Below are 21,155 nucleotides of genomic sequence, written 5' to 3' on the forward strand. Positions count from 1 at the left end.
TTCTGTGTATGTACATGTATCTGTGTGTATGCGTGTCTGTACGTGCCTGTGTGTGCATACATGTGTCTGTGTGTGTGTACGTGTCTCTGTGCATGTGTGTACATGTTTCTGTGTGTGTATGTGTGTGTGTGTACAGGTGTCTCTGTTTGTGTGTGTTTGTTGGTGGCAAGTAACTCTTAAGGCCTGGCTAGTAGCTCAGGACATGAAATTTTAAGCCCTGATACAGGATTTATATAGCACCAACAGTTTGCTCAGCGCTTTACAATATAACGGGAGACAATACAGCAACAATACAGTTCAATACAAGAGGGTTAGGAGGGCCCTGCTCCTTGGAGCTTACAATCTAAGAGTTCTATCAGTGTTCAGCAGAGTACTGGTTAAAGCTCATAGGAGGAGTTTTCTTTCTGCCTTAGGAGGATGCCGAACCCCTGACCTCTGTCTGGATAGTGCTCATTGGCCCTGTGCTGATCACATGCACTCTTGCAAGAAAAAGAAAAACGCTCCCCAGCAATACACACCAAACTGAGCATGTGCAGTGTGTCTCCACATGATATGTCTTATCAGGAGATAAGGAGGGGACACTGGAAGAAGGGGAGGATCAAAGAAATCAGGATCAAACAACCTTTTTACGCAATGCAGAAGATTAACCACCTAGGTTCCACAGTGAGTATAGCAAGCATGCTTTGCTGCATATACAGACTGATTTTACTGTTGTGGGTTTAGTAACAGTTTAAAGGATAAGTTCACCTTTCGTAACATGTTACAGATCGCTTCTCGGCCTTTTGGCTAAGATCAAGTGTAGTATCTGTTCTTATCAGTGTCCAGTGGGGGTGCTCCCGACCATTCTAGCTTTGCGGGGATGGTTGTTGTATAGTACCCTCACTGGTATGATGGGGGTCCGGAAGGCTGGACCGGAGGGACAGAAACCAGGGAGCGCCACGATACGCTCTGGGACCTTGGGAGTAATTCCTCTGGGAAAGCTGGAAAGACCCAGTACCTCCTGATTTGGACGGATCTACCTTGGTCTGGCCTGGGGCTGGGGACGCAAAAAGTCCGCAAACTCAGTGCCCCCTGGGGAAGACGCTCTCAGGGGTGTCACTAGTAACACTTGGGTGTGGAACCCCACGGTGTGAAGATGACACATGGCCACTGTTTTTCACCTCTTTTTGCACAGCGCCCTAAGGACCAGGCCTTTTGGCTAGGACCAGGGCAATTTTTGCTACAGGCCTCAGGGCCTGGTCTGTGCACAATTCGGCACGGAACCACTTTTTTTTATTTTTTCTTTATCTTTATTTATTATGCACTCCCACGTTTGTCACTTTTTTGCTCTTATGTGTGTGTTTTTCACGGATGGAGGGTGTGGGTCCTCGGGCCTACCCTGAAGTCTAGGGGGAGGATGTGTGGCCCTACGGTTCCTTCCTCCCCTGATCCCTAGTACTGGATGTCTGGCTTCGGCTGGGCATAGGGAACGGTGGTCCACCAGGCCTTTTGGCCAGGAGGACCAATTGGGAACCTTGTCCCCGTCAGGAGCTTCGTGCCCCGGGGGATCAGGGTAAGCAGTCCAAGCCCCTTTAGGGGTAGGACACAGCACACCCCTAAGTGCACTTTTTCGTGTGGTGTTTTGCACTTGCACTTTTTTTTGTGAACACTTACGGGTTTTTTTGTTATAGTTGCACGTTTGCGGACTTAAAAAAAAAAAAAAACATGTTACAGATTACACTCATATTCAGGGTGGTTCAAACAGACTGGCCCCCACTATTCCCTGCTCCCCGTTGTGACAGCTAGTGAGGGATCTTCTCCTCCCCGCTAGCTGTCGCAATTTTTAAAAAACAAGGCTGTTTCTGCGGATGAGAATACTAGAAGTTCTGACAACCTTTTTGGATTTTAATTTCTTCCTTAGCTGAAATGAATTTATTCTCTTATAAGACAAGGATATTAGGGGGATAGAGGGGACAATTCACTAAAGGTTATTGCATGTGTTCTGTCGGTCACGTGACCACATATCACATGCGATACTGAAAATGTCATATTCACTATTGCTAGTATGCAATATTTACCACGAATAGCAAAATGCTCAGTAAATAGTCAGAGTCAATTCAATTAAATAATTAAATGCATGCGGTAATTAAGTACTGGTTGAGGCATGCGGTATGTACTGGTTGTTAAGGAGCGGGCAGCCACCGGTGTTCTTAACAACCAGTAACTGTCATGGTTGTTAAGGAGCGGGCGTTTTCCGCTTCCTTAACAACCAATGAGTCATCAGCTGTCAGTGGGGTTTGCCGCTGACAGCTGAATGTAAAAAAAGGAATTACTGACAATTATAAATGAATTAAAAAAAAACAGCGTGGGTCCCCCCCCAATTCCCTTTGGGTCAGGTATGGATTTTGAGGGGATTCCCCCACACCAAAATAAAAAAAATGGCATGTGGTCCCCCCAAAATTCATATTAGACCCTTATCCGAGCATGCAGCCCGGCGGGTCAGGAAAGGGAAGGGGACGAGTGAGCTCCCCCTCCTGAACCATACCAGGCCACTTGCTTTCAACATGGGGGGGTGCTTTGGAGTGTTTTTTACACTACACTTTTTTTGGGAGGATAAGTAGAAGTACCATGTACCCCATACTCATTTATATGGGAGGTGGGATCTAAGGGCCCTCTTGTTACAGGGGGATTTCAGATTCCAATAATCCCCCTGCCTGCAGACCCCCACAACCACAGGCCAGGATTGTGGGGAAGAGGCTCTTGTCCCCATCAACATGGGGACAAGGTGCTTTGGGGGAGGGCAGAGCACCCCCCCCCCCGCCCCAAAACACCCTCTCCATGTTGAGGACTTATGGCCTGCTATGGTTCAGGAGGGGGGGGGGATGCTTGCTCATTCTCCCCCTTTCCTGACTTTCTGGCCTGCATGCTTGGATAAAGGTCTGGTATGAATTTTGAGGGGGACCCCACTCCATTATATTTATTTAGGCATCTACGATTTTTAGGAGATGGGCATAACAATGGCAGATGCAGCATTTCCCTCACTATAGTTTTCTTTTTTAAAATGATCATTCTTGAATTATTCTGTGGCCTTTCAGAATTAGATAGTTATGCCTCACCTAGACGGACTATAGGAGATTTACTAAAACTGGTTGACTCAGAATCTTGGCACCTGTGCATGGTAGCCAATCAGCTTCTAACCTTAGCATGTTCAGTTAAGCTTCAGCAATAAAACCTGGAAGCTGATTGGTTTTTATGCAGAAGTGGACAAGATTCTGAGTCAACCAGGTTTAGTAAATAAACCCCACTTTGTCAAATGCTTCCTTTCGCATTCAAAGTAAGCGCTGGTCTAGTGCACGCATTCATGTACAAGATGCAGCAATGGCTGTGCAATCTATGAATGAAGAACAGCAGGATGAATAAAAAGTCTGCCTTCTCAATTCATAGACCACTTTTCATTGATTAAAGCATTAGTAAACCCTTATGAATAGAGGAGGGGGTGGAATAGGCAGGCATAGTCATCACCCTTGATGAGTAACTCTGGTATTAATCCCTGCAGCACTAGATTACAGATATAAGATATGTGAGGGGGGGGGGGAGTACTGAAGATTTCCACTATGACAGCCAGCATCAGCATAAGGGATACGCCACATTATTCTGTCTATGTTATAGAGATGTAACAGAGTCTCGGTAGTCTAGTCCTAGGGTAACAAACAACCATGGCTCCCTCCTTAGACACAGCAGAGTGAATGAGTGTTATCACCTTAGGACAGAAAGTGTGTTAAGGTGGGAATACACGATTAAAAAATCGACCAATTGGTCATCCGACGACCGAGAGGCGTTCGTTCGTTGGTCGAAATCGTGGCCCACATTAACCACTCTAAAAAAATTGTTTGTCGGGCAATATGTAGTGTTGACGTCAGAGGTGGACTGACCATTTGGAAACTCGGGCACTGCCCGAGGGCCCAGGGTCAGTAGGGGTCCCCATGAGATGCCCCTGTACCTTTTTCATAGGCTTTTTTGAGTTTGGGCAAGGACACAGGGGCCCTATGATCCCCTATTGCCCGGGGGCCCCATGAGTTGTCAGTCCGCCCCTGGTTGACGTCTTCCGTACAAGTGGAAATGATGCAGTGTGCATGTGACGTTTTAGCCACACCCTTCCGGCCAGAACGAACGATATACACAACAATTAACAGCAATGAGTATAATATAGTTTATTACATTACCTATATACATAAATAGTGATACATAAAAATATAATATGCAGAATTCTGGTTTCATTATCTCATTAGGCCAATCTACTTTTAACATTTGGATTTTTCCTTTGTGTTTAAGAAGATTCCTTGGACATAAACATCCGGGTCGTCTTCTGTTTCCGCTCATGCGTGATAGCGCTTGATAGATTTTTTTCGTACTACTGACATACCACCGCATAGAAAATCGGTCGTTCGTATGCAAAACGACAACATTTTTCACTGTTGTTCAACCTGTGGTTTCAACAATATCTTTGTTGGTTAAAACATTATTCGATCAGTGGTTCCGCAAACTTTTTCGTACGATTTTCTTATCGTGTGTCTGGGGCATTACTGGCAGGTGAAAATAAAAGCTTGTCTAAAGACTGGTAGACTGCAATGTATTAAATTTGATTTTTTTGGGGCTTGGATAATCTTTAGCATGGTACAATTTTACAATAGCACAGTTTAGTAGCGCTGCATCTTTCACCAGTGAAGCACCTCCATAGACATGAACAGACCCGGCAATTAGACTCACTTTGATGATATTGTTGTGTGATTTTTCTCTATTGTTTCTTACCCCTGCAAAATTAATCTCATGAGATTAATCCCTCAATAATCACAAAGCAATCTTGTGCAGCTGTGCATCGTAGCGGTTCTTGCTGTCGGCGATATTTAAAATCTTAGAGATAAATAACTGCATATATGGCTGGTATACCACTGTTCAACCTAAATTACCCTATTATAAGCCATCGCATAATAATGAGCACATACAGCAGTGTCTGTAGCTGCCTGTGCATTGAAAGCTACTGTAAATGATGAAAAAAGGGTTAATCCGGGAATTCACCGCAGGTCTTTTCCTCTCATGGCCACTGATAAAGACAAAAGGGAGCCCTGGCAACTAGAGGCAAAATCCTTTCTGACACAGTGATATAGAATGATAACGCTATACAATCACGGAATATGGACTTGTTAACTCTCTCGGTGCCAGCCGCCAGCTGCGTTCCTCCTCTCTTGGGGTTCGTAAATGGGCCTTTTGATGTACGATGCCTTTGATGTTGCGCGGAGCTGTTCTTAACAGACCAGGCTGTGCTTCTATAGAGAGCTGCGGAAAGAATGCATAAGCTGTTCAATCAATTCATCTTTTGTGTTGCTATAGATTCTTAATCTGGCTAAAAACATTAGATGGCGGTTGGATGTGCTGCCGCAATCCGATCACGGCGTTCATTTATCTACACAATCATTCAGTTAACTTTATGCCTAGATGTGAAAAATGACACTAACCTCTGGTTAAAAAAAATTATATTCAAGTATTCTTAACTCAGGAAAAGAACTTTCTATTGCTCTCAGTCTCCTTCAAATCTTCCAAATCCCTTTTTATTGCTGCTGTGATCTGACTTCCAGTTACAGTATATGGCTACATTCATTCTCCACGGTCCCACTGTACGTAGGAATGTAGTCACCCTCTTTTAGTCGCTCCTGCGATGGACTATGACAGAGATGGCGAACCTTTTTGAGCCCGAGTGCCAATTCTGCAACACAAAACCAACGTATTTATTTCAAAGTGCCAACACTGCAATTAAACCTGAATACTGAGGTTATAATTAGAAAAAACAACTCATACAGTTGTCCAAAATAATTACCATCTTTTGTTGAAAAACACAATGACGGAGCTTTCAATGATACAAAGAGTTTTTTATTGAAACGTAATTTCTACATGTGCATGTATTTTTCCAAATGACTCTGTCCAGGCCTCTTGGAATGATCTTCCACTATCTGTTTTCAGTTTTGCTTTTTTTGCTGTGCTCATTTTTTGGTGTTCAACACTTGGAGTCTACAAAAACACAAAAATAACAAAAATGATTTACTAACCCCATCCATATAAGATATTTCTGTAAATGTTCTCAAAATATGGCTATATACAAGTCTGTACTAGAGCAACATACATTTTTGTAGGCATTGCCATAGTCCAGCGTCCTGTGGAACAACAAGGTGCCCTGTGCCCGGGTAAGAAATCCTCATGGATACCGCTGTGCCGCAGGTGACACCGCTCTGCTGGGTCTGGAAGCTGGCTGTGTGTGTGAACGATCCAGAACAGAGGACTGTAATGCTCAGGAGTCAGGTGTCAGGCGCGATGACGTCACTGGACGAGCTGTGACTTGGTTCAAGGCACGCGCATTGGCAATGGCTGCTGGGGGGTAGTGATCCACTTGAGTGCCCACAGAGAGGACTCTGCATGCCAGCTGTGGCACGCATGCATTGGTTCGCCATCGCTGGACTATGGCATGTGTAGCATGCATAGAGCAGTACATCAGACTGTGACTAACATGCACTGCTTGCTCCAAACAAATGAAAGTGAGGGAGAAAAGTAGAGGTTTGGAAGCTCACGAAGGACATTACAAACAATTTCACAGACATGAATTAAGTGGAACTTGGTGTTCAATAAGGTAAATATGAGTTAGGGTAAGGGTTTAGAGAATTGAATTTACTTCGGTGCTAAGCCTGTTAAAAGAGAAGTATTGTTTTTTCTTTTTTTAAAATCATCCTTGCCTAGGTGGATGCAGCATTGATCTGATACTGCATTTGTCCCCCGCTGGCTCTAAGGGTGAGAACTGAGCGATCAAACACCACTGATTGCTCAGTTCTGCCAGCCGCTCTCAGCAGAGAGTGTCGGTCGCCGCTGTCTGTTCTGCCCCGGCAGTGCTCATTTGAGTGCTGGGCTGTGAAGGGGGCTGGAACAGCTGGTTTAGGCTCTCAGCGGCTCGCTGAAAGGTTGAGTAAGGTGCCGTTCAGGCTTCTGGGTGGATCCCGACCATATGGTCACGATCTTTCCCCAGCCTGGACGGGCTCTGTGACATGCTGGGCCCAAGGGATTAAAGCAGGTGGTGAGAAAGCAACACAACATTGCCCACTTTAACCCCTTGTTTTTTCTAGTGCACAAGGTTGCAGGGCACTTGTAGAGCGGCCTCATTCACTTGAGTGGTTCCTGCTTGGCAGGTGCTACACCCACCAACCATGGCAGGGCATATAACTCCTGCAGCCGCTGCGACATGTGTACACCCCTGGCCACTGCAGCTAAAGGAGGGTGCGGTTGGGGCGGGGGGGTGTTAAAAACACTCTTAATTATGGTGTTTTACCACCCCTCAAATTTCAAATGTAAATTAACCCTTGCTGTTCTGAACCCCCTATAAGGCTGCTTTCACACTGGTGTGCTGAGGTTTACCTGCACCATGTGTTTTGTGTTAGCTGCGCTTTGTCACAGACTTCTATTATATACTGCAGGTGTGGTGCACTGTCTGAAAGCGGACCAAAACTCCTGCATTCAGGAGCACCAAACCTGCAGAATATAATAGAAGTTTATAGCTATACCTCAGAGCATCAGTGTGAAAGTAGCCCTGTACTATAATGCCCAGTGTATTGCTTCACACTGACCTGAAGATCTCTTCTTTCTACAGAGGAAGCATCAGCTTATGCAAATCTTGCTCCCTACTACAGCTCAAACTTTACAAGTAGTCCCTCTGCATTGCACTCTGTTTGATGCTCTGAGGTGGTGGGTCGGCAAGCCCAGACTACAGTCTACCAGTCACCTGACCGTGATCTACTGGTAGGTCACAATCTACAGGTTGCTGTTCTCTCAGCACAGCCAGAAAACTGACCATGGTGGTATGGATGTATTCTCTTGCCTAGTGTGGTCAGTTTGAAATAGGAAATCAGGGGGCCTGGTGGGAATACCAGGGATTTCACTCAAAGAAAGCAATACAAAGAGAACAGGATACTTTTTAACACACGTGTATGGTACAACAGACACATATCAGGAAATAAAATGTTAGGGTAATATATTCTTTAAAGTGATACTAAAGGTTCAGATTTTGTGTTTTAAAAATAGCAAATGTCATACTTACCTGCTCTGTGCAAAACCACTGATTCTCCTCTTCTTGGGTCCCCCGCCGACACCCCTGGCTCCTACCCCCTGCTGAGTGCACCCAGAGCAAGCTTCTTGCTCTGGGGGCACTCATGTGTGCTCGATTCTGAGCCGCCTTTGTGTATCTATAAGAGATAGACACACAGCTGTGCCCTCCGTCCACAGCTAAATGCCCAGTGTTCATGGGAGCCTTAGGCCTTGTTCACACAGGTACTCTATAGCATAGGAAGGCCATGTTCAGATGTATTTATGCCTGCTAATAATAGATCATCCTGCCCTGTACTACATATAAAGCATAGTTTCATCTTTTCCAATCTAACTAATCTGATTTACAAAGTAGGACAGTACAATAATTAACATTGTAAATAGAATAAAAATACCCGACCTTGTGAGGCCTCAATCACACAGGAGTACTATAGCAAACCCTATAAGTGTTCTGTGCATCCCTGTGCAGTCAGTCCCTTTAATTTGCAATTGGGACAACCACTGCTCTCAGTTTGATATTGTATGAGTGCTGGTGCACATCCCCGAATGCGGACAGTGGGGGTTATTTACTAAAACTGGAGAGTGCAAAATTTGGTGCAACCAATCAGCTTCTAGGTTTTATTGCCAACGCTTAATTGAACAAGCTGAAGTTAGAAGCTGATTGGCTACCATGCACAGCTGCACCAGATTCTGAGGTCACCCGTTTTAGGAAATCTCCTGTGTGTGTTTGAGGCAGTGGGGGAGATGTACTAAAGCTGGTTCACTCAGAATCTGGTGCCACTGTGCATGATAGCCAATCAGCTTCTAACCTCAGATTGTTCGGTTAAGCCTTGGCAATAAAACCTGGAAGCCAATTGGTTTCTATACAGAAGTGAGCCTGATTTTGCACTCTCCAGCTTTAGTAAATGAACCCCAGTGTGTCCACATGGCTGTCAAATTGGTAACAGTAGCTGTGTCTATGCAGCCACTATGTCCCAATTGCAGTGAATAGGACTGCCTGCATGGGGATGTACAGGATGCTATAGCAAACCTGTGTGAACAAAGCCTTACAAGTAGGGGTGCACCGAAATGAAAATTCTGGTGCCAAAACCGAAACCAAAAATTCAGGATGCGCTTGGCTGAAAACCGGAACTGAAACCGAAATGGACACTGACACTGGAAGTGGGCCGGTGTAGTGATCTGTCTTTGGCCGTGTTCCGTGGACATAGCGCCAGTGACAGGTCGCGCCGGAGGATTTCTGCTCAGCCGTCATTGTACAGTAGGCTGAGTGGGAAGAAGTTAAAGGGTGTTAGGTGCGCAGGCTGTGCATTAGATGAGTGTCAGGTGCGCAGGTGACACCCATGAACAGACTGCGCACCTGAAACCCATCCCATACACAGATTGTGCACCTGAAACCCATCCCATACACAGACTGCGCACCTGACACCCATTCCTACCCATACACAGACTGCGCACCTGACACCCATCCCATACACAGACTGTGCACCAGATACCCATCCCATGCACAGCCTGCGCATCTGACACCCATCCCATACACAGACTGCGCACCTGACACCCATCCCATACACAGACTGTGCACCAGATACCCATCCCATGCACAGCCTGCCCATCTGACACTGTCGGGGTGTCAGGTGTGCAGGCTGTGCATGGGATGGGTGTCAGATGCTAAGGCTGTGCATGGGATGGGTGTCAGGTGCACAGGCTGTGCATGGGATGGGTATCAGGTGCGCAGGCTGTGCATAGGATGGGTGTCAGATGCTAAGGTTGTGCATGGGATGGGTGTCAGGTGCACAGGCTGTGCATGGGATGGGTATCAGGTGCACAGGCTGTGCATGGGATGGGTATCAGGTGCACAGGCTGTGCATGGGATGGGTATCAGGTGCACAGGCTGTGCATGGGATGGGTATCAGGTGCACAGGGTGTGCATGGGATGGGTATCAGGTGCACAGGCTGTGCATGGGATGGGTGTCAGGTGCGCAGGCTGTGCATGGGATGGGTGTCAGGTGCGCAGGCTGTGCATGGGATGGGTGTCAGGTGCGCAGGCTGTGCATGGGATGGGTATCAGGTGCACAGGCTGTGCATGGGATGGGTATCAGGTGCACAGGGTGTGCATGGGATGGGTGTCAGGTGCACAGGCTGTGCATGGGATGGGTGTCAGGTGCACAGGCTGTGCATAGGATGGGTGTCAGGTGCACAGGCTGGGCATGGGATGGGTATCAGGTGCGCAGGCTGGGCATGGGATTGGTATCAGGTGCACAGGTTGGGCATGGGATGGGTGTCAGGTGCACAGGCTGTGCATGGGATTGGTATCAGGTGTGCAGGCTGTGCATAGGATGGGTATCAGGTACACAGGCTGGGCATGGGATGGGTGTCAGGTGCACAGGCTGGGCATGGGATGGGTATCACGACCCCCCTGACACCCATTTTATGCGAAGCCTGTTGCCCTGACACCCGTTTTATGTATAGCCTGTGGCCCCTGAAACCAGTTCCATGCATAGCCTGCTCCCCTCACCATGTAGTAAACTTAAAAGCAGCCCAGCTCGGTCCATCAAGTGGCGCAGCCACTAACACTGGGCATGCGTTAAGGCATCACTGCGCAGCCGCCCCTCCGACCTGTGAGAGGAGAGGTCAGCGCTATCCATATCTCTCCCCAAAGGCGGAACCAAGACGCAATGGCACCTACTCTCCTGTCCTCTGCTGCACTGGCCAAAGGACATTTTCGGCACCTGTACCGGTTCGTTTTTTTAAATCGGCAAAATGCCGATAGGGCATTCGGCAACTGAAATTTCGGTGCATCCCTACTTACAGGCTTAGTTATTTTTGTTCTGTTTACAATGTTGATTATTGTATTGCCCTGCTTTGTAAATCCGATTAGTTAGAAAAGTGATAAAAGATGAAACTATGCTTTATATGTAGTAGTGATCTATTATTAGCAGGCATAAATATACCCAGCGGCTACACAAATACATAAGACAAGGGCCCATAGCAAAATCTTCTTAGCGGCCTACGTGCTTTGTAACCTAAATGAGATTCAGAAATAGCTTTCAAATTTCTTGTACGTTCCTTCCCACAATCAGAACATAATGGAGTTTTAATGATATCCAATGCATCTCTAATGCAAAGACCTGTAGAATGAAGTACTGGAAACAACTCTCTATCTATTACCAGCATGAACGGCTCGCAGAAATGGCGGTGCTGTGAACCCGCCTGCGCCTCTTCCCTCCTCCATTCTGGCGTTATTAGTGCTGCGTTAGCAAGGACATTTTAATTTCTTCCTCTTACTACCGTAAGACTTGAGCAATCTCAAAACAGCCGGAGGGACCAGGAAGCACCTGATGTGATAAACAGACATACATTATTTGTTGGGAGGATAGGGAGCATTCTGTGCTTATCTCTGTTTGTGATGGAAATGATTAGCCAGCTTCAGTTTCCAGATAGGTTGCTTTTTCTTTTTTTTTTTTGTATGCCTCCCTTTCTGTAGCATTTGGGTGTTGTTATAGTATAATTCTCATCGTTTGCGTTCTTTAGGGTATAGGAATCATGTATATGTCAAGTTTGAACTTTGTATGATGCTCCTTACTGGAGTCACATTCAGTTAGTGCTCTTCCTCCTCCAGCCTCCTCCGTAGAATACTCAGATTGTCAATTACTACTAAATATAGCATATGTGCAGCCGGAGATGATGATCGGGGATGTGCGAGCCGTAATCCAGGGACCACAGTTATACATGGGCTCAGACCTTTACATTTATAATCAGCTGTAGATAGAGGGAATCTGCTTGCTGATATCCCCAAATCTGCATGCTGCTATACCCAAAAACAAAACAAATAATATATTGTAGCTTACCAGTCCCTAGATGTGGTGGTTGCACTAGTTTTCTTTTTATCAGGCATTGTTTCCTTTCTTTTCACCTGGTGATCCTCCCAGTACCACATTGTTGCCATGCAGTACCAACATTGTTCTCCTAGAACCAAACTACAGAACGCCTTCCTAGTCCCCTCTTCTTCAAAACCTAGGGATGAGATGTTTAGTAGTCTGCAGAGATAACTGCTCCCTTAAATCAGGCTTTTTTCCCCCTTTATTTTAGCCTGGTGATCCTCCCAGTACTACATTATCATCATGCAGTACCTACGTTGTCACTCTAGAACCAAACTACAGAACTCCTTCACCTTCTCCTCTGCTTCATAGCATAGGGGGAGGTGTTTAGTAGTCCACAGAGATAGCTGCACTCTTTAGTTAGGCTTTTTGTCCCTTTACCGGTATTTTCACCTGGTGATCCTCCCAGTATTACATTATCATCATGCAGTACCTACGTTGTCACTCTAGAACCAAACTACAGAACTCCTTCACCTTCTCCTCTGCTTCATAGCATAGGGGGAGGTGTTTAGTAGTCCACAGAGATAGCTGCACTCTTTAATCAGGTTTTTTGTCCCTTTATTTTCACCTGGTGATCCTCGCAGTATTACGTTGTCACCATGCAGTACCTGTTGTCACTGTAGAACCAAACTACAGAAAACCTCCCCCTTCTCACCGGCTTCATAACATGGGGATGGTTTCTGTAGTGCACTCAGATAGCTGTTCTCATTTACCAGTTTTTTTCTCTTCATGGTGAAATGGTGATCCTCCCAGTGTCACATTGTCACCATGCAGTACCAGCAGAAAATATACATATGCCGATACGAATGAGCCCTTATATCCAATTGTATAGCTAACAGGGTCAGTTAAGAGAGATTCATTGTTAGGGTTTACATACACGTTAATACTCATGTGAAGCATCTAACAATTTTTGAAAGTTTGATTTAACCGCCTCCCACCCGCCATATAGTAATATGATGGACGCAAGGTGGTTCTCTTGTTCTGGGAGGATGTCATATGACATCCTCCCATTCTCACCGTGCATGCGCAGCTCCCGGAGCGCGCAGCTTGGCGATTGGCGGTGCGCTGTGTCTCTCGGACACAGCGGATCACCCATCCACGGAAAGAGCCGAAGATGTCATCTCGGTCATGTGATCAGCTGTGTCCAATCACAGCTGATCACATGTAAACAGGGAAATGCTGGTTATCGGCATTTCTCTCCTCTCGAGCTGTCACGCTGACAGCTCGAGAGGAGAGGAGAGCCGGTAAAAGGCATTCTGCGGAGGGGACATGTACACTGATCAGTGTGCCCTGATGATCAGTGTAGCCCCGACAGTGCCACCTGTCAGTGTCCATCAGTGCCAGCTGTCAATGCTCATCAGTGCCACGTGCCAGTGCCCATCAGTGCCACATCAATGCCACATATCAGTGCCTACCAGTGCACATCAATGCCACATATCAGTGCCCATCTGAGCTGCCTTTCAATGTCACCCATCTGTGCCAGTCAGTGCCACCTATCAATGCCAATCAGTGTCACCTATCAGTGCTGCCAATCAGCGCCACCTCTCAGTGCCAGTCAGTGCCACCTATCAGTGCGCATCAGTGCCGCCTATCAGTGCCAGTCAGTGCCGCCTAACAGTGCCAGTCAGTGCCACCTAACAGTGCCAGTCAGTGCCGCCTATCAGTGCCAGTCAGTGCCGCCTATCAGTGCCGCCTATCAGTGCTGCCTGTCAATGCCCATCAGTGCCACCTGCCAGTGCCTCCTCATCAGTGCCAATCAGTGCCATCTATCAGTGCATCCTATCCTATCAATGCAGCCTATCAGTGTCCATCAGTGCATCCTATCAGTGCCCATCACTGCAGCCTCATTAGCACACATCAGTGAAGGAGAAAAATCACTTATTTACAAAATTTTATAACAAAAACTAAGAAAAAACTTTTTTTTTTCTAAATTTTCAGTGGTTTTTGGTTTGTTTAAGAAAAAAATAAAAAAACAAGAGTTGATTAAATACCACCAAAATAAAGCTCTATCTGTCACAAAAAATGATAAAAATTTCATATGGGTACAGTGTTTCATGACCGTGCAATTGTCATTCAAAGTGCAACAGCGCTGAAAGCTGGAAATTGGCCTGGGCAGAAAGGGGGTATAAGTGCCCTGTAGGCTTGTGGTTAATATATACCGTATTTGCCGGTGTATAAGACGACTGGGCGTATAAGACGACCCCCTACTTTTCCTGTTAAAATATAGGGTTTGAGCTATACTCGCCGTATAAGACTACCCCTCTTCCAACGCACACCAAATAAAAATGAAAAAACATCAGATTTGATTTCAATATGGTATGGTATTTCAGTATGGTATTCCAATGATGGGGTGCTATTCCTCCCACTGACACCAATGATGGGGCATGATTCCTCCCACTGATACCAATGATGGGGCACTATTCCTCCCACTGACACTAATGATGGGGCACTATTTCATCCACTGACACCAATGATGGGGCACTATTCCTCCCACTGATACCAATGATGGGGCACTATTCCTCACACTGATACCAATGATGGGGCGCTATTCCTCCCACTGACACCAATGATGGTGCCCCATCATTAGTGTCAGTGTGTGAGGAATAGTGTCCCATCATTAGTGTCAGTTGGAGGAATAGTGCCCCATCATTAGTCAGTGGGAGGAATAGTGTCCCATCATTGGTGTCAGTGGGAAGAATCGTGCCCCATCATTGGTGTCAGTGGGAGGAATAGTGCCCCATCGTTGGTGTCAGTGGGAGGAATAGTGCCCCATCGTTGGTGTCAGTGGGAGGAATAATGCCCCATCGTTGGTGTCAGTGGGAGGAATAATGTCCCATCATTAGTATCAGTGGGAGGAATAGTGCCCCATCATTGGTGTCAGTGGGAGGAATAGTGTCCCATCATTAGTGTCAGTGGGAGGAATAGTGTCCCATCATTAGTGTCAGTGGGAGGAATAGCGCCCCATCATTGGTGTCAGTGGGAGGAATAGCGCCTCATCATTGGTATCAGTGGCAGGAATTGCGCCCCATCATTGGTGTCATTGGGAGGAATAGAGCCCCATCATTGGTATCAGTGGAAGGAATAGTGCCCCATCATTGGTGTCAGTGGGGAGGAGGAATAGTGCCCCATCGTTGGTGTCAGTGGGGAGGAGGAATAGTGCCTTATGGTTGGTGTCAGTGGGGGAGGAATAGTGCCCTATCAGTGGGGAGAAAAGTGCCCCATCATTGGTGTCAGTGGGGGAGGAATAGTGCCCCATCATTGGCGTCAGTGGGGAGGAGGAATAGTGCCCCATGGTTGGTGTCAGTGGGGGAGGAATAGTGCCCCATCATTGGTATCAGTGGGGAGAAACGTGCCCCATCATTGGTGTCAGTGGGGGAGGAATAGTGACCCATCATTGGTGTCAGTGGGAGGAATAGTGCCCCATCATTGGTATCAGTGGGGAGAAACGTGCCCCATCATTGGTGTCAGTGGGGGAGGAATAGTGACCCATCATTGGTGTCAGTGGAGAGGAGGAATAGTGCCCCATCATTGGTGTCAGTGGGGGAGGAATAGTGCCCCATCATTGGTGTCAGTGGGGGAGGAATAGTGCCCCATCATTGGTATCAGTGGGGAGAAAAGTGCCCCATCATTGGTGTCAGTGGGGGAGGAATAGTGACCCATCATTGGTGTCAGTGGGGAGGAGGAATAGTGCCCCATCGTTGGTGTCAGTGGGGGAGGAACAGTGCCTCATCATTGGTGTCAGTGGGGAGGAGGAATAGTGCCCCATCATTGGTATCAGTGGGGAGAACAGTGCCTCATCGTTGGTGTCAGTGTGGAGGAGGAATAGTGCCCCATCGTTGGTGTCAGTGGGGGAGAGGAGCGGCTGCTTTTCTCGGGGCCGTTCGGCTCCGCCTCCTCGCCGGTAATTGGTCGCCTGTGTGCCTTTCCAGTGCTGGCGCCCAATCACCGGTGAGGAGGCGGAGCCGAGCGGGCTGCGGGACCATCGAGCGGCCGAACTGAAAGAAGGAGCAGCCGCGCTTCCTGGACCGGATCGCCATGGGACCGGGACTGGAGCCAGGTAAGGTACAGCAGCCCCTCTGCCCACCCCTGTACTTGGTGTCCGTGGGAGGAGGAGGGGGGGTGGCGCCGCCCCTCGAAAAAGTGCCGCCCTGACACCGGCTCGCCGTGTACCGGCGTATAAGACGACCCCCGACTTTTCAAGATTTTCACGGGTTGAAAAGTCGTCTTATACGCCGGCAAATACGGTAGTTTTTACTTACGCTGACCTGATATAACTGTATGATGACCCACTGAATATTCAGTAGGTCCCCCTTTTGCCACCAAAACAGCTCTGACCCATCAAGGCATGGATGCCACTAAACCTATGAAGGTATGCTGTGGTATCTGACACCAAGCAGTCAGTAACAGCATTCTATACATTAAGGTAAAAAACCTTATGTTGGAGAGAAGTCCCCCTTATACTTACCTAAATTCAATCTCAATCCAGCGATGTGCACAAAAGCAACAGTTCCCCCAGCACTCTCCCTCCTCATTGAAAGATTGATAGCAGCAGGCTCCCGCTACTATCAATCAAATCTAATGACAAGGGATAGGGATGCATCAATAGATGCAAACAGCAAGGCTCAGGAGCAAGTCCATACGAGTGCCCCCACAAAATGGCTTTCTATGGGGGCACTCAGAAACGGGGAGGAGCCAGGAGAACCGGAGGGGGACCTGAGAAGAAGAGGGTCAGGGCTGCTCAGTACAAAACTATTGCAGAGAGCAGGTAAGTATAACATGTTTATTATTTTTAAAGAAAAAAAGAGGCTTTAATATCACTTTAATATCACTTTAAAGTGTTACTAAACTAATTTACTATATCTGGTCTCCCACAGTACACAGAACATGGAAATGCTATTATTTAGTAAATATAAACTACTAAATACCTTTCACATCAGCAGCATATAACAGTCTTGTGACTTGTATCAGTGTCCAGCAGACTACTGGTTAAAGCTTGTAGGAGTTTTCATTCTCCTCTGATTGTCCTATGAGGCTGCAGGATCCCTGACCCTTTGTCTGGACAGTGTTGATTGGCCCTGTGCTGATCACATGCACTACCCCAAGAAAAAAAAACCTCTCTAGGAATACACTCCAAACTGAGCATGTGCAGCTTGCCCCCAAGGCTCTGTTCTATCAGCAGATGGATTGGGGACAGTAGAAGGGAAGGATCAGAGAAGTCAGGATCACACAGTCTTTTTACCCTTTGCAGAGGATTAACCCCTTAGGTTCCCCATTGAGTATAACAAGCATGCTTTACTGCATATACAGACTGATTTTACTGTTGTGGGTTTAGTAATTCTTTAAATCCTGGAAGTTGCCAAGTGGGGCCTCCATGGACTGGACTTGTTTTTCCAGCACATCCCATAGATGCTTAGTTGAGACTGAGATCTGGAGAATTTGGAGGCAACACCTAGAATACAGTGTTGGGTTTCTCCGATGATTCTTGAATCATTATTGCAATGTGGCAGCGTGCATTATCCTGTTGAAGGAGGCCACTGCCATCAGGAAATACCGTTTCCATGAACGGGTGTACCTGGTCAGCAGCAATGTTTAGGTAGGTGGTACATGCCAAAGTATCATCCACATGAATGGTAGGGGCCAAGGTTTCCCAGCAGAACATTGCCCAAAGCATCACACTGTGTCCATCAACTTGCCTTCTTCCCTTACTGCATCCTGATGCCATCAATTCCCCAGGTAAGTGATGCGCACACACCTTGCCATCCACATGATGTAAAAGAAAACTGATTCATCAGACCAGACCACTTACTTCCATTGCTCTGTGACCCAGGTTTGATGCTCACATTCCCACTGTAGGCACTTTTGGCTGTGGACACGGGTCAGCATGGGCAACCCCATACACCACAAACTGCAATGCCCATTTTTTCTGCTTTCAAACACATCAACTTCAGGGACAACATGTTTACTTGCTGCCTAATATATCCCACAGACTTTCAGATGCCATTGTAATGAGAAAATCAATAATATTCACTTAACCTGTCAGTGGTCACAAAATGTTCTGGCTGATCGGTGTGCTATGCTTTGTAGTTATACCCAGGCTACCTATAGGCATGAGATGGCATTGTTGAATGTAGTAGTTTTCAGTTATATGGGGTTACGTTCTAGTGTCAATGGATACCTGCTCATGCTATTGTTCTGTCCTGATCGCCATTGTCCCCCTTAGATAAGAGACATCAGCAGTGCCTTTCTGCACCGCTGACCTCCTCTACACTTCCATTCCTACAACATCATCAACTAGCAAAGCCGTCAACGCCGACCTTGCAGGTTTACGGAGCGCTCTGCATCACTCGTCAGATTATCTGCCCTGTGGGCGGTCATATTGTACCTGAACAATGTTATTATTGATTCGATCATATGGAGTGGGGAAAAGCTTTGTACAATAGTAAGTGAATTAGAACAATGGTTGTTTCAGCAGGTGATCAGATATAAATGCCACCTCTAGACGCAGCAACAGTCTCTGCTATGGTCACATACAAATTGTCTGAATAGCCGTGGCCAGTTTGCGTGCTGTCAAATCTCCCCAAAAACGCCAACCCTGGACGCAAACTGGCTGCAGGGTCGGTTTTCACATTTAACTGTTCGGCGTCTGCCATTGATTTGTACAAAATACAAGCCTGGCAGCCGCCGCTGACAACTGCAGCTGTTCGCATACATTGCATGCAACAGCATTTACAACTGCCGGCAAAAATCTACTGATTCTTGCCAGTGGCCACACACGAACTCCCCCATGAGTGCCCATTCACAGCAGAATATAGTACGGGAAACCTGCATTCCGTATGCATTCCTCACACCGGTGTTCAAAATGATCTGCAGTGGGTGTTAATGTTAGGTTAACGACACCCCAAATGCACGTTGCAAATGCAGTACAGAGGTATCATGCGATCCGGTTGTAGTGCGTTTTTAATGTAGTGAATGCATTACTTTTATTGGTGCAATCCAGTGGGATTCAGCCCATCAAATTGCACTGCTTAGCTCCGCATGTGAATCGCACAGGAACGTGCAGCATATTCCTGTGCGATTCCTACTGTGAACCCAAGTGTACAATCCAAACGCACATGTTCCTGCATTAAAAATGGCTGTGTGTATAAGTAGGTGCTTCAGCGACCGTCAACTGGAAACGAACAGAATCAGCAAAGGAGAATGTCACCAGCACACCGAGGATCACCAACATGGGGCCAAAAGTTTTAATGAACGATCACATAGTTACAGCAAGGCAATGTTTCGGAGTCTCGCAGGACCCCTTCATCAGTCATGTGTCACATGAAGGGGTCCTGTGGGACTCTGAAATGTTGCCTTGCTGTAACTATGTGATCGTTTATTAAAACGTTTGGACCTATATTGGTGATCCTCGGTGTGCTGGTGACATTTTCCCTTCCTACTGTGAACCGGCCCTAAGCCCAGGTTCACCTGGCACGTTATCTAATGCGTTTCAGATAGCATTAAACCACATGACAAGTGAAATAACAAGAGTTTCTATGGAGCCTGATCACATACACATGCGGATGTGATCTGATTTTGAAAAGGGTCCTGTGCGAGTTTTTAGTGTGTTGCAGTGCAATTCTGAGGTCCATAGACTTCAATAGCAATGCTTTGAGATCGCTTATCTCTCCTTTTGTCATACGAATTCAACCACATTTTCCCCCTCCAGTCTTTGCTCTCCTTACATAGTGCAGAAAATGCAGCTGTATCCAAATTGTGTCCAAACTGCATCCAAATCATATTGGAGCCACATCGATTTGCATTGCAACTGCACCTTGAAATCGCACTGTAAAATGGATGGATATTGCACCGTATTAGTGTGAACCTAAGATTAAAGTGATATAGCCACAAGCAAGCTGCTTGCTATGGGGCACTATTGTGTGCTTGCTCCCGAGCCCCATTCTATGTATCCATAAGACACATAGAGCCACGGCTCGGCCCTGCCCCCAGCTCTCCTCAATGGTTGTGGTTGACAGCAGTGGGAGCCAATGGCTCCCGCTACTGTGTCTAAGCCAATGAGAAGAGAGAGACCTGGGAGAGCCAAAGCTCTCGTGCACAGCGCAAGGCTGAGAGGGGGCTCAGGTGAGTATTGGGGGGGGTTGAAGGGGGAGCACAACACAGACGGTTTTTTACCTTCATGCATAGAATCCATGAAGGTAAAAAACCTTCAGCCTTTACAGCCACTTTAAATGTGGCTTTAGCGTGAGGCTAAGCTTACAAGGGCACCCTCATTTTTACCACCCTCCAAGCTGCAAAGGCAGCTACAGTCAGGTCCATAAATATTGGGACATCAACAGGATTCTAACATTTTTGGCTCTATACACCACCACAATGGATTTGAAATTAAATGAACAAGATGTGCTTTAACTGCAGACTGTCAGCTTTAATTTGAGGGTATTTACATCCAAATCAGGTGAACGGTGTAGGAATTACAACAGTTTGCATATGTGCCTCCCACTTGTTAAGGGACCAAAAGTAATGGGACAGAATAATAATCATAAATCAAACTTTCACTTTTTAATACTTGGTTGCAAATCCTTAACAAGTTACCAAGTGGGAGGCACATATGCAAACTGTTGTAATTCCTACACCGTTCACCTGATTTGGATGTAAATACCCTCAAATTAAAGCTGACAGTCTGCAGTTAAAGCACATCTTGTTCGTTTCATTTCAAATCCCTTGTGGTGGTGTATAGAGCCAAAAATGTTAGAATTGTGTCGATGTCCCAATATTTATGGACCTGACTGTATACAGAGGTATACACATGCTGTGGCCTCCAACTCAGTGACAAGTAATTTCCAAAATATGGACATTGCTATATTAAGGTAATGGCAACACCTGTACCCCCGAACACTTTGATTACATTTAGCTTCCAGACAGGGAATCTCCCAGCTGAATGGGGCTAGCGATCTAGTACACACGACATCTTCTCAGCACAGACATGTCCCACTGGTGTACAGTGGCATATTTACCATGAGGCAAACATGGCTTTTGCCTGGGGCGGCAATTTTCAGGGGGAGGGGGTGCTGCCTTTCGGAAGAAGTGGCAGGTATGGGGTTGGAGGTGGGAATTGCAAGTGATCAGTTGTGTTGATGGCGGCGGCGATGGGCGTTAGAGTGGCGATCCCGG

The 21,155-nt window shown here is 46.7% G+C and overlaps 1 pseudogene; it reads left to right on the top strand.

Moving 5' to 3' along the window:
- The first annotated feature begins 766 nt into the window (after positions 1-766).
- Positions 767-882, top strand: LOC149464964 (U2 spliceosomal RNA; annotated as a pseudogene).
- The last annotated feature ends 20,273 nt before the right edge of the window (positions 883-21,155 follow it).

The sequence above is a fragment of the Staurois parvus genome, unplaced genomic scaffold (genome assembly GCF_062004578.1).
Source record: "Staurois parvus isolate SC_StPar_1 unplaced genomic scaffold, SC_StPar_1.0 ptg000145l, whole genome shotgun sequence".
NCBI lineage: Eukaryota > Metazoa > Chordata > Amphibia > Anura > Ranidae > Staurois > Staurois parvus.